Source organism: Bufo gargarizans, chromosome 6 (assembly GCF_014858855.1).
Source record: "Bufo gargarizans isolate SCDJY-AF-19 chromosome 6, ASM1485885v1, whole genome shotgun sequence".
NCBI lineage: Eukaryota > Metazoa > Chordata > Amphibia > Anura > Bufonidae > Bufo > Bufo gargarizans.
Genome location: NC_058085.1, coordinates 16200163 through 16208652, shown reverse-complemented (window position 1 = coordinate 16208652; position 8490 = coordinate 16200163).

The following is an 8490-nucleotide window of genomic DNA, read 5'->3' as shown; positions in this document are numbered from 1 at the left end:
TCTGGTATCGCCGGACTCAGGAGAAGTTGGGCAATGTGTTTTGGGGTGTCATTTTACATATACCCATGCTGGGTGAGAGAAATATCTTGTCAAAAGACAACTTTTCCCATTTTTTTATACAAAGTTGGCATTTGACCAAGATATTTCTCTCACCCAGCATGGGTATATGTAAAATGACACCCCAAAACACATTGCCCAACTTCTCCTGAGTACGGCGATACCAGATGTGTGACACTTTTTTGCAGCCTAGGTGGGCAAAGGGACCCACATTCCAAAGTGCACCTTTCGGATTTCACCGGTCATTTTTTACAGATTTTGATTGCAAAGTACTTCTCACACATTTGGGCCCCTAAAAAGCCAGGGCAGTATAACTACCCCACAAGTGACCCCATTTTGGAAAGAAGACACCCCAAGGTATTCCGTGAGGGGCATTGCGAGTTCCTTTAATTTTTTGTCGCAAGTTAGTGGAATATGAGACTTTGTAAGGAAAAAAATAAATAAATAAAAAATCATCATTTTCCGCTAACTTGTGACAAAAAATAAAAAGTTCTATGAACTCACTATGCCCATCAGCGAATACCTTAGGGTGTCTTCTTTCCGAAATGGGGTCACTTGTGGGGTTTTTCTACTGTTTGGGCATGGTAGAACCTCAGGAAACATGACAGGTGCTCACATTTTTGTACCATAGTTTGTAAACGCTATAACTTTTACCCAAACCATTGTTTTTTTGCCCAAACATTTTTTTTTTATCAAAGACATGTAGAACAATAAATTTGGTGAAAAATTTATATATGGATGTCTTTTTTTTTTGCAAAATTTTACAGCTGAAAGTGAAAAATGTCATTTTTTTGCAAAAAAATCGTTACATTTTGATAAATAACAAAAAAAGTAAAAATGTCAGCAGCAATGAAATACCACCAAATGAAAGCTCTATTAGTGAGAAGAAAAGGAGGTAAAATTCATTTGGGTGGTAAGTTGCATGACCGAGCGATAAACGGTGAAAGTAGTGTAGTGCCGAAGTGTAAAAAGTGGCCTGGTCATGAAGGGGGTTTCAGCTAGCGGGGCTGAAGTGGTTAAACAGCCATGACAATTACTTGTTGAAAATAATATATATATTTTTTTTTTTTTTTTTTTATTTATTAAAAACCTCAATTTTATTGTGTATTTTTATAATGGTTTTTATAATGGATTGGTAACAGTTTTATTGAATGCTTTTGATATATATATTATTATACTATACTATACACATCTCTCTTATAGTATATATACCTTTCAGTATTTTTTGATTGTATGTGTATGTAATTTAATAAAAGAAGGTAAATTAGAAGAAATTTGGGGTGAAAAAAACACTTATGGAGAGATGTAGCCCCTGCTTCAGCAGTTAACTCTAACAAAACCGCATGATTGTTGCAGGAAGGAGTTGCGGTTTGTATAGGAGTGCAGATGTAACATGACAAAAAAGATACATCTATAAGTATATGTAACAAAATGAATTGTCACAAAGTAAATGCATTGAAATGGAATATAGTTACACCATAACTGTCATTGAACACTATAACTTTGCAAGAAACGAGTGGATAAGATTCCCTGTACAAACAAAAAATCTAACATGGTGAATAAAGAGGGAACATCCGGAAAAAAAAAAAAAAGGGCAGTTTGAAATCCACATCAGGTTTTGTGTAACAAGCCCAAATCACACAGCAGATGCCATTAATCCAATCACTAACAACTATAAAAAGGAAGTCAGAAGGGGGCCACATTACCACTGAGGAAGGGGTGACAAAGGACCCCGAAACGCGTTTGGGGCAAAGAATCCCCCTATGGACATCGCTTTTGCCAACTAAAAGGATTTCTTATACCCCAAGCCATTTCTGTCTAAACCGGAGACCTGAGGCGCTTTGATACAGATGTACTAAAGGGGCGCATGACGCTCATCTGAACTTACAATCCAGCGCTGCAAAGGGAACCGGCAAATACAACAAGCGCCGGAGCTCATATATACTGAGCGGAGCTTGAAAGACAGGAGGGGAAAGGATCGAATTAAACACCGATCTGAAATACAATCCCTAAAGGCATCGGTATAACAGGCGGAACCTTGCACTGCAATCTAACAGTGAGTAACAGCGGGACGCCGCATGAGTTAATCACTGTAATTCACCAGCTGTACTATCGTCTTTTTGCTTGGAGGATACTTCTACTGTGGGTTCTATATACCTGCAATATAGACTGCATTCCAACTAAAGCTGAACGGACATCCACATTAAGTCTTTCCCACTTACATAGTTTGGAGGCTATTATATATTAAGGCTCTTTTTTTTTTCACAACCCACCCAGATTTTATACAGTTTTTTATATATGTAATAATAAGTGTGTTTTATGAATTGTCTGCCCATGCTATGTCATTTATTAAATTGTGAGGTACATATATTTGAAGAGTGCCCAGTATTTTACTTATATATTCTTATTCTTTTAAAAGGAAGGGTGATTCCTTTTTTACTGAGAGCACCTTCTTCATTGTTTGCGCCAATCCTGTGCGTCACTTCTTGTAAGCTTTATCACAATATGCTATTTTTTTTTGAAGGACCTGTACAAGATGGCGTTCTATCTCTCACAATTCCCCCATTTTGAGAAATCTGTGAACTGTTACTGCCCAAAGGTACTTCAGAACAAGCTAACCTTATCCTGCCCTAAGGATTCCCTTCAGGGGGAACAGTACCACAGATACTCTCAATAATCTCGATTTTGTTTCCCCTTCTTACAAACTATTAATAAACATATCTATGTCGGAATGGGGTATTATAGAGGTGGCAGGAGTAAGCCGGGCGATTGTACATAAATAAACCAGTGACATTTCTGGGCAACCACTGGTAGGCCTTATGCCCACAGACCAGGAATACATCTTCTGGGACTGTAACCACCGTACTATCAAACAACTGAGTTATCAATTTGGCCAGTAGGACACCTTCTGCCAGTTTTGGTCCCTTTTCCTGACCCTCTGAGGAGTTAGAGGTTATTCCAGCAATTAAATCAATTAAGATACGGTTGTTGCAGGCCAGATTCTTACCCTTTACAGGATCACACTGCACCAGGCTGTTTGAATTAGAGTCACTGCAGCCGAATTTGTCATGAGGACTAAAAGACATACCTTTTGACTGTAGTTGCAAACAATAACAGTGTGTCCAACGTGGAAAGCATGAGACATTGCACCACATGTTCTCGTTCCAGGGGGAAGAGCTATAATCAACCGGTGGCCATGATCTGTTTACCATGAGCCGGGGGGCTCAGCCCATCCTGCAATGGGTAAGGGTGCTTCCCTGTCTCTAGTTTTAGATTTAACCTGCTTCATTCCTGAGAAAAAGATAGTAGAGTTGGCCAGTTCAGTCAATTCAGAAAAACTGAGGGGCACAGTGAAATAGGGCATACTGGCTGAACTCGCAGGACTGTGAGTACAGATCCAACAGTCTATCACTTTTCATTCATTCCTTCATACAGCACCTAATGGTGCCGTATCAAAGCATTGTCATATTAATCATTCAGTGGACGAAACACTGCCGACACGCTCAAGGTCAGAGCCACTGTCAGCAGAAGGACCTTCAACCTGTGGTTCCAAGACTTGCGGTGAGAAGCATTTATCCAGTTGAGTTTTCCTACAACCTTTACAGTGGTGTGGGTGGTCAACAGTACTTGAAAGGGACCATCGAATCTTGGATCTAGTGCTTTCTCACATGCCTCTTTATCACCACCCAGTCTCCGGGCTGAAAGCTGTGAGTCAGGATCTGGAAGTGAAGCAAATGCCTGTTTATGGTGCATTCTAGTCTTTTTGTGAGGGCACGTATGTAACTGGTCAGACTGTGATTATTCATCTGCAGCTGCGGGGGAAAGTACAACCCTAACCTGGAGGCACTTCCAAACAGGATCTCAAATGGGGACAACCCTGTCGTCTTGTTTGGGATAGTCCTTACTGAATATAGAGCCAGAGGCAAGCACTCGGAAAGCTTGGATCACCCCTAATGCTTGAAAAACTTCCCTCATCACTTCAACTGCTAAATGAGAACCTCTATCTGACTCCATAACTTCAGAAACACCATACCTGCAAATCAGTTCACTGACTTCACTTTGCCGTATTCTTGGCATTTGCTTTGGCTATTGGGAAGGCTTCCGGCCAACCTGAAAAGAGATCACACACGAGAACTAATTCATACACTCCTACCTTTGGTAGTTTTATATAGTCTATCTGCAGTCTCTGAAACGGGTAAAGTGGCCTGGGGGTGTGCTTGCTTAGAGTCTTCACCACTTGACCGGGGTTATTCAGTGCACAGAGAAAACCCTGGAGCAATCCACCCTGCATTAACCACACTTACCATGGCACCTTTCGATAGGTGAGTGGGCCCGTGGGCCTCCTGAGCCATCATAGGATAGAGGGCTCTGGGTAGGCATATTTTTCCTGACACTTCCCAGAATCCCTGCCCATTCAGCACTGCTCCTCTCTGAGTCCAGGTCTTTTCTCCTTCAGTTGCCTGTGAAGACAGTTTAATCAACGCGTCATCAGACATGTGGTGAGGCTTCAGGACGCCGACAGGGATTACCTCGGGTTTCCAAGGCTTCACTGCTGCCTCTTTTGCAGCCTCATCTGCCCTTTTGTTGCCCCTAACCTCACGGGTTTGTTGTCTGGTATGTGCCTTAACTTTGACAATGGCTACTTCCTGTGGAAGCAGTAGTGAGTTCATTAGTTCAAACACTGAGTCTTTGTTTTTAATGGTCTGACCTGCAGAGGTTAGAAAGTCTCTAGCCCGCCATATGGGTCCATAGTCATGTGCAATGCCAAAATCATGGAAAGAGAAGTAATAGGAATAGCTCACTCCTATGCGACAGGGACCAGGTGCTCTAGGCCAGATAACTGTATCACCCGTACAGGAGAGTATTGAAAATAAATAAATAAGTTGGACTGGCACTCTGTATGTGTGGTATAATATGGATAAAATGAATAAAAAATGTAGAATGTACAATGTAAAGTGATCACACAATTTAATCCACAAAAACTCAATACATGATTATAAAACTTGAATATAAAAATAGAGTCTATAGTTTAAAACAAACTGGAAACGGCAACAATAATATATGATACTTCATGGGGATAGTGCAATGATGATATTAGGTTCTTTTTATCAAGTGAATCCAATAAAAGTTCCTTTGTATAGGGTTTCTTTTATATGAAAGAAAAAACCAACGTAAATATCCTTCCTCTCAAGAAGTATACATTTATGATTACCGCTTGATTGTGCAGTTGTCAATAATATCCGCAATTTGAAGAGGGCTTCATAGGAATATGGGTTCCCAAGATAGCTTTTTGTACAGTCTGTCCAAACCCGATTAAGTTGGTAAATAAAGTGCTATGTGCACTAAAGGTAAAAGGCTGGATCTTACCTTGACCCAGATAGCAGTTCAAAGTTTGTACTAATACAGCATACCTAACTTTTGTTCCGCTGTTGTATGTGTAGTCCTGCGTTATTCAAGCCGACGCCAATGGATTGCGTGGTCTGTGGCGTGCCTCTAACTTGGTTTGTAGCGAGGTATCGTGAGAACTAGTGTCCGGACTGTTTGCATCTCAGAACGTCAACACGTCACGTGGTCTATGACGTACCTCTAGCTCGTGGCTGTAGCGAGGTATCGCGGGACCTGTGGTCGTAGGTTTCTGTATAGAAGAATTATTTTCACTGGAGCGCTCCAATCTTTCAAAAGTTTTCACAGACTTTATATCATCTGTAAAGAGGCCTCGATCAAAGTGGGAGCTATCAGTTGGTTACGCCAGACGCGTTTCGGGGACCTCTTACCCCTTCCTCAGTGGCAGCTGATCTCCCAATTTTGGGCTGGCTTTATATAGGTCGCCCAGAAAAATCCAAAGAGTGGTCTGGATTCAATGTTCCAGAATTTCGCTCTATTTTCCATATGCGGTTTGCTTACGTTATTTTGTATACTTCTGCGTATACCAAAACCATACCTAAAATCTGTATAGATGTTCACCTTCTTCCCTTCAGCCAATTTTCAGTGACTGCCTTCAGCTCTGCCTCCTGCGCAGACATGTGTGGAGGGAGTGGTTCAGCAACGGCTACCTCATGCTGTGTGACCACTGCATATCCAGTGTGGAACTGGCCATCCTCTCCCATATTCCCGCTTCCATCTACAAAACACTAAAAATCAGGGATATCAAGAGGTTTTTCATGAGAAAATCCAGAAGTTTCTTGTTACATCAACTGTATACAATCATGAGGAGCATTTTTAGCTAAATCAGACAAAGGGCTACCTGTGCTACCCTCCCCCATTTCTGAATCTGTGATTGGTAACAAATTAGCAGGATTCAGAGTAGTACATCTTTTGAAAGAAATGAGGAGTGCACATTGGAGTCTAAGTTGTCTAGCCATAGAAATATGTTTTGGTTGCACTTGTGTGAGTATGTCCTGTGTGTTTGCACAATTGGATGTTTCCACCCCCCCCCCTCCCCATGCACTTCCTGAAACTCAAACTGATTGCTTAAGAGGAAATTATGGGGAAGAGGGTGCGTGTGGGTGCTATCTATACACAGAAACTGCCATGTCTTCACAGCTGCTCATTAATTTTATTGCCTGCACTGCCGCGACTGCCCTGACACAGGAGGGGGCGCCGCGGGAACAGGATCTAACCTGGCTGACTGTGACCCTGAATTTCAGAACAGAACAAGTTAAATTCCTTATCATATTTTGGAATACTCAGGGCTGGGGCCGAGGTTATGCACAGCTTCATTGTGTGAAAATTATTCACTGCCTCTTCTGTCAGATGAAATGGGTCAGATAACAGACAATCACACAGAGGCTGCATTAACATGGAGGCATGTCTAATCCAGGGGCGACAGTATGACATCAGGCCCAAAAATACCCCTAGGCTTTATGCTCCTTTGGGCACTTGAATCCTTTCAACAGCCTCCCTTCTATCTGGGGTTTTCAAAATTGTCACCTTGTTAACTTCTCTAGGAACATGAAACATCCTGTAACTGAGAGGCGGCCCCTTAACTGGGTTTCTTCTTTAGTAACAATTGGGCAACAACTGTACTATTTATCTTTTGTTTAACTGGCTCAGATTCACGGACAAAAACAGTTTCTCACATAAATCCCACAGCCGGTACATAACAAGGGGTTAACTGATAAGGCTGCAAGAAACTGTTTCCTAGTCTCTCTCTCACTATTTGTCTGGAAGGTTTCCTCTTCTGCTCCCCGGACTTATTTGGTATGGTCCCCATAGTCTGTCTCAGTCCAATCCCAGGATTTGGGCCTGGCTCACAAGGCACTTTAAAGGGGTTGTCTGAGTTATTTGTTTGTTCTTTCTATGTTCCTAACCAGGCAAATATAACAGCTTTCCAATTAACTCACTTTATCTGCAGTACCTGGTTTATCAGATTTGACTGGGGGTCACATGACCTGTGATGTCAGCTTCTCTCCCTGCTCTGATAAAGTTTGTTTAGAAGCCTGTAAACAAGACGTCACTGTGCTGGCCACGCCCCCCTTCACTGCCGGGCTGTCTGCTCTCCCCTAGGATTCTTAACCCCTTCAGCTGCACAGACTGGGTAGCTGCAGGCAGTGAGGAGACAATGCTGGGCACTGGAACTGACAGACTAGAGCATTGCACAAGAAGGTAGGGGGAAGATCCTGTGTGTATTAGCAGTGTCATTATACAGCTGGGACTTGTAGTCCTACACATACAACATGCTGCTGATGTCTCCCAGCAGGCAGACATGTCACTTAGGGCAGCTCTTGTAGCCACTCCCTTAGCAGAGCAGGGGGAGGGGCAGAGATTGTTTTTATTGCATGTAACCAAAAGCCAGAAAAGAACCAGGGAAATGAGGAAATATATATACATATTATTTTTTTTTGCATAAAACTTGCTTAGCTTAGTTATATATTGCTACCCATCAGATTTTCAGTGCTATATATTTCTATATATTTATTTTTTCATTACTCGGACAACCGCTTTAACCACCTCAGCTCCCCTAGCTTAAACACCCTTAATGACCAGACCACTTTTTACACTTCTGCACTACACTACTTTTACGGTTTATTGCTCGGTCATGCAACTTACCACCTAAATATTTTTTACCTCCTTTTCTTCTCACTAATAGAGATTTCATTTGGTGGTATTTCATTGCTGCTGACATTTTTACTTTTTTGTTATTAATCGAAATTTACCGAAATTTTTGCAAAACAACTTTCAGTTGTAATTTTTTTTTTTAAAACGACATCTATATATAACATTTTTCTCTAAATTTATTGTTCTACATGTCTTTGATAAAAAAAAAAATATGGTTTGGGTAAAAGTTATAGCGTTTGCAAACTATGGTACAAAAATGTGAATTTCTGCTTTTTGAAGCAGCTCTGACTTTCTGAGCACCTGTCATGTTTCCTGAGGTTCTACAATGCCCAGACAGTAGATAAATATCTCGGTCAAATGCCAACTTTGTATAAA